Genomic DNA, 6,000 nt, shown 5'->3' on the forward strand with positions numbered 1-6,000 from the left:
TAGACTTTGTCAAATTTAAAACTTTTGATCTTTAAAATTGACTATTAATAAGAATACAAGCCACAAAATGGGTGGGAGAAAATGTTTGCAAAATTTGTATCTAATGAAAGACTTGAATCCAGAACATACTAAAAAACACAATTCAATAATAAGACAACTTGATTTTTTAGATGAGTAAAAGATTTGAACAAAGAAAATATGAATGGCAAATAAGCACATAAAAAGATGTTCAACGTCATTAGTCATTAGAGAAATGCAAATTAAAACCACAATGAAATACCACTATACTCTCTCTGAAATAGCTAGAATTAAAAAGACTGACAATACCTAGGATTGATGAGAATATGGATCAACTGAAACTCATACATTGCTGGTGGGAATATACAATTATACAGCCATTTTGGAAACCATTTTGGCATATGCTTATCATATCACTCAGCAATTCTACTCATAGTATTTACCCGAGAAATGGAAGCATATTTCTATACAATGTTTTGTGTGCAAATGTTCATAGTCACTTTATTAATAATAGTCAACAACTGCAAATAACCCAAATGTCTATCAACTATGAATAAACAAGCATATTCTGGTATATCTACACATTGGGATACTACTCAACAATATAAAGGAAATAGTTCATGCTACATAAAACAACATCGATGAATCTTAAAAGCAGTTTGCTAAATGAAAGAAACCCAAGACATACAACTACCTAACTGTATGATTCAATTTATAAGAAATACAGGGAAAGGCAAAACTAAAATGATAGAAAGCCCAACGGTGATTGCCAGGGACTGGAAGGAGGCAGAGGTGATTAAAGGGAAAGAAGCATGAAGTAGATTCTGGGGTGATGGGAATATTCTTTATTGTGAGTGTAATGAGGCAGTGATGATAAATATTTGCCAAAACTTAATGAACTGAACACTTAAAAGGGTGAATATAACTGTATGTAAATCACACCTGGAGGGAAAAGCTGATTAAAAACAAAGTTTAAGGAGATAAACAGGAAAACGAGGCCAATGATTATAATGTAAATGTCTAACGCAGCAGGAGTAGGCAGCTTCTAGAATCTTTCAACCCTTCTACCTGCTGCAGCTGCTGGATTGGATCATTGGCTCTGTTACCAATTAAAGAAGCTTACAAATGCTGAGAAGATATTCTGTAGCTGAAAGCACCACCTTTCCCTATGTAAGGCTACTGGGGAACCTTTAGAAATCTTCTACTCTTGCTAATTGGCCAGGTATGGATTTGCTGACGTAGGGAGGGGGTAAACTTGCAGGTGATACTGTGCTTTTATGTCTTTCATCTTATTAAACTCTCCCAACAATCTGAAGGTAAGTAGTTATTTCCACTTTGCAGATAAAAAATGGAAAAGGCCTAGAGAGAAGAATTTGGGTTTTTAACTTTGAAAGGGATCACATCCATATCCAGACACATTCTCATGAATTTTTGGAACAGCAAATCACAGAAAAAAATCTCAAAAGCATCTAGAAGAAAGAAAAAAAAAAATTAGCTACCTCTAAGGAACAACATTCTGCCAATAAATGCTCAAGGAGTTTGTAAAAAGAGTCTTTTGTGCGTTTCCGAAAGCTACATCAGGTAGGATTGAGAGAAAATGGATAGCATCCCCTTTAGGACTGGTAAAGGAAACCAGAGACTTCGTAAACAATAGCATGACAAAGAAGCCAAGGAACGTCAAGGGAAGGCCCAGAAGCCAGGGTGACTACAGCAGGACTGAGAAATAGGCCTGGAAGGCCAACTTGGTGTCACACTGCAGAAAACTTTATGGCTGAGAAGAAAGAGTAATGATTCTCCCTGCAGCTCTCTGTCCCATGCCTCATCTTTCTATGACCTTTGAATTTCCTACTCTCTCCCCAGAGACCTACTGATCCTCCTAACTAGAGAGTCTAGCACTGGGAAAAGGAAGAGTCCCAAGTATATCCACAACCACTAGCCTGGTAGAAAAGAACAAAGAATCCTCATGAAGATAATGTTGCAAAGGAGAAAAGACAAGGTGTATACAGAGAAAGCACAGGAATTTGTGAAGAATAACGAACAGAGCTAATATCTGCTGGCCTCTGTTTGACTGTCCTGTGCTAATGTCTACGATGCTTCAGGATTTACAGATGATGGTACACTTCTTCCACTCTCCCCTAAACCCTCCTACCCTAGTTGGATTGGAAACTCTTATTTTGATCTTCAAGTACACCCTGAGAATAACACCAGCACTACAAGTATAAACAAGTAAAGGCTAGTTGAACTACCCAAATTTTCTGACGTTCTTTCTCCTAGTTTCTTTGCTCCAGAAGTCCCAAACTTTTCCATTCCTGAAATTAATTCTCTTCCTTTAGCTTTGGTGCATCCCTGACCTTGCAAGGTTCAAAGCCTGCCATGTGTTGTGGTCTAAGCTATTCTCTCCCTCTTTTGCTTCTAGATGAAAGACAAGGGGAGCTTTGGACCCCAGGAGTTGAGGGAGCGGAGGTGGCCCACTCTCTGGCTCAGCTTCCTCTTTTATTTCTTTTGTTCTCCTCAAGTATCTGAAAACAATTTCAGATGCATCTCCCATTGGCATGGGAGATCAATCTGACAATAACTGCCCATTAGGTCTAGATAAGCGATTCATGCCCAACTGCACCCTTGGCTAGTGTCTGATATAATTTTACTTTATAATCCTAAAAGAAAATTTGCCCCTTCCCAACCTTAAGTCACATTACAAACTCTCTCTCTACCTTGACATGACAATTAGCCCCATTATCCTCTCCCAATTCCTGGAGTTCCCTGTGTAAACAAAGAGATAGGAAAAGGAAATTCTGCCACACATCTAACACTTCACCAACTTCTGGTTTATTTTAATGCATTCCCAGAAAGCCTCTAGAGGGCAAGCACCAAGCCTTGTTTGTTGTTGTACTCCGCATGTCTGACAAGTACTTGCTACATGGTAGATGCTGAATAAATGAAAAACGAATACCTCATAGTTTGCTTAAACTGGAAGAATTATACAAGATTCCTTCATGCACAGACCTGCAGGCAAGTCCATGAAAAGATGGCTCTCTGTCGGCTTTCAGCATTCCATCCACTTCAAACATGGCTCCAGGTACCAAAAATGCCCTCATATTTTGGTGCAATGCACAGTCCATACTGGAGGGATGGGCTATGGTTTTCATGGTAGGATTTAATGTGTGGGTTAGACTGTCAAAAAAGGAAAGGAAGGCCAGGCGCGGTGTCTCATGCCTGTAATGCCAGCACTTTGGGAGGCCAACGTGGGCAGATCACCCGAGGTCGGGAGTTCGAGACCAGCCTCACCAACATGGAGAAACCCCGTATCTACTAAAAATACAAAATTAGCCGGGCGTGGTGGTGCATGCCTGTGACCCCAGCTACTCGGGAGGCTGAGGCAGGAGAATCGCTTGAACCCGGGAAGCGGAGGTTGCAGTGAGCCGAGATTGCACCATTGTACTCCAGCCTGGGCAACAAAAGCGAAATTCCGTAAAAAAAAAAAAAAAAAAGGAAGAGAAGAGAAGAGAGAGCAGAGCAGAGCAGAGCAGAGCAGAGCAGAGCAGAGCAGAGCAGAGCAGAGAAGAGAAGAGAAGAGAAGAGAAGAGAAGAGAAGAGAAGAGAAGAGAAGAGAAGAGAAGAGAAGAGAAGAGAAGAGAAGAGGCAGCAATGAGAAATGTTACCTACAAGATGGCGGAAGACCAGAGGGGATGGTAAAGAGCCACAGGAATGAGAAAAAGAACGAATAACCTGCACTCTCCATGTCCCCCACTCTCACAGCTATCTAGACTTTGAATCCACTGGAGAAGCAGCTTGGTTTCTGCCCTTCCTGAGTTCACGGGCTCAGTCTCCTTGCGCTCCTACCTTTTCAAGTGTTCAGTTCCCTGGCAGACAAACCAGCAAAGTTCTACCATAGTTCTATTTCTGTCGCTCCTACGCCATATGAATTAAAAGCACATCAGTGAGAAAATTAACTGGAAGGAATAGAATTTCATGGCCATTTGGCAGCCTCATGGTTCAGTGCTACCAGCGGCCCCTCACCTTTGGCTTCGGGCGCCGTGCACAAGCCAGCTCCCGTGGGCCACCAGCCATCACCCACAGTGCTCTTCACAGTCATGGCCTTGGTAGAATGATCAGACCACTACATCTGCAAGGAGGGAAATCCAGGTCACCGAATGCCTTCCCTCTCCTCTCCAATCCTCTAGCCTATTTCCTTCTACTCAAAATCTCCAGCTATCAGTGCAATCTCATCCCGCAGATCTTTTCTCGAGGAAGATGAGAGGAAGGCACCCTCCCCACCCATCTCCACTTTTGAAATGACTCCAGGAGTGCCAGCTGTACAGACTTTTCCAGAAGGGTGTCGGAGGAGAGCGTGGCGCATTCAGAGCACCAAGGCTCCCTGATTATGCAAGGCACACAAGAGCGCCTCTATTCATCACCTCGAGGTAGACTATTAAATCTCTGGAAGCCTTCCACACGGTTTAGTAACGGAGATCCATTATGCCCTCCCTCAGGTTCCATTGAGCACCAGCAGACAAACATATGGTGAGTAAGTTCTAATGGAATTCCACACCACATGCAGGCTCTGCACAGAGCTCTGTGCTGGAGGGAAGCTGGCCCCAGGCAGCCTTTGATGGCAGCTCCTCCAAGTGGTTTCTGCAACAGGATTTTCCTGCTTTCACCAAGTAAGGATATGAGGCATGGAGAATTTATTTCCGTTTTCTAGTAAAGCGTTTGGTGAGAAGTGTGGACATCTTCTTCTGTCCCCAGCTTGTAGAGGAGCTTATTAGCTGACTTTGGGTAGGTCACTTGGCCCCCCCCAAACCTTTGGTACCTGTCTGTGTAAAACTGCCACGAACAATACCTGTTGTCTATTTCACAGGTGTTGTAATAATGAAACAGCTCAATGGACATATGATGTTTTGGAAAGCATTTCAGATTTGTATCATTATCACAACCCGCCCCTGGATTTCCCGCCTCCAGCCCACGTCTATAGGCTTCCTTCCATACAAGAGCCAACTGCATTATCCTTAGGAGAGTTAAAAATAAAACAACAAATCTAGAGTATTGATGATATTGATAACAAGAAAATGAATTTTCTACAACTCAGTAGTTTTACAGTTCCTTTTTGGAAGCCATACCTTTTAAAATAAAAACCTATCTTCTCTCTTTGTCCTCCCTGTCTCCCATCTCCCCTCTCCTCCCCCTCCCCCGCCAAAAAGTGATTACGGAGTGAGAGCCATACTGATTATTTTGACTGATCAACTGGAGAAATTTAGATAAATTTGGCTTTTCATTAACTGCAGCTGTTGTTTCTTTCAGTGCTTAAATGCAATTTATCACTTGAATGTGCCGGCTGAGGAACGTTGCTTGAGTTTTCCTTTGCTTTCAATCATTAGTCCTAACAGTATAAATCCAATTTCTTTAGTTAGCCTTTAAAAAGTGTCCCATTTTCTGTCTTTTACGATTGTTCTTATTGAAATATTAAGTTTTAGGATCAGTTCTCTATCACACACACCACTATCAACATACTACTATTCAAACCCAAATCCAGCTTCCATGCCCTGAAATCACAAGTGCAAAAGCCCAAAATCTCTCAAGGCAGCTCTCCGTCTCCGCACCTCAGTCCCAGCCCATCACCATCCCCACCCACCCGCTTACTTAGAACAATGTTTAATTTGGTCACCAGATTCAAATATGCAGAAGTAAGGCCTCACAAACTCAACAAGATTTCCAGCTCCAGTGCACAAAAAGAAAGTTGTGTAGTTCCACATGACTTGACTGTGAATGAGAGCCGTGAAGTGATAAACGACCTCCAAACAATACTGGCTTCTTTAAATTAAACTATTATTCATTTATACAGGATGATGACTCATGATTATCTGGACAGGAAGAGAAAAAAAATGAAGTAGGAGGAGATAGCCTTAGAACTTGTTTCCTGTTAATGTTCTAAGAGTAACATCATGCTAGTCTTTATGTGGTTTCTCATTATTCCTAGCACTTTAG

General features: G+C 42.0%; 1 long non-coding RNA gene across 1 annotated transcript in view; it reads right to left on the bottom strand.

Annotated features, from left to right (window-relative positions):
- LOC105465176 (uncharacterized) overlaps positions 1 to 5,729 on the bottom strand; it is a 30,182-nt gene extending 24,453 nt beyond the window's left edge. Inside the window, exons 1-2 of the long non-coding RNA XR_977359.1 lie at positions 5,656 to 5,729; positions 4,036 to 4,141 (exon numbers count right to left, since the gene is read on the bottom strand). This is a non-coding gene — a long non-coding RNA (uncharacterized lncRNA). The remainder of the gene's footprint in view (positions 1 to 4,035; positions 4,142 to 5,655) is intronic.
- Positions 5,730 to 6,000: the final 271 nt, after the last annotated feature.

The sequence above is a fragment of the Macaca nemestrina genome, chromosome 13 (assembly GCF_043159975.1).
Source record: "Macaca nemestrina isolate mMacNem1 chromosome 13, mMacNem.hap1, whole genome shotgun sequence".
Taxonomy (NCBI): domain Eukaryota; kingdom Metazoa; phylum Chordata; class Mammalia; order Primates; family Cercopithecidae; genus Macaca; species Macaca nemestrina.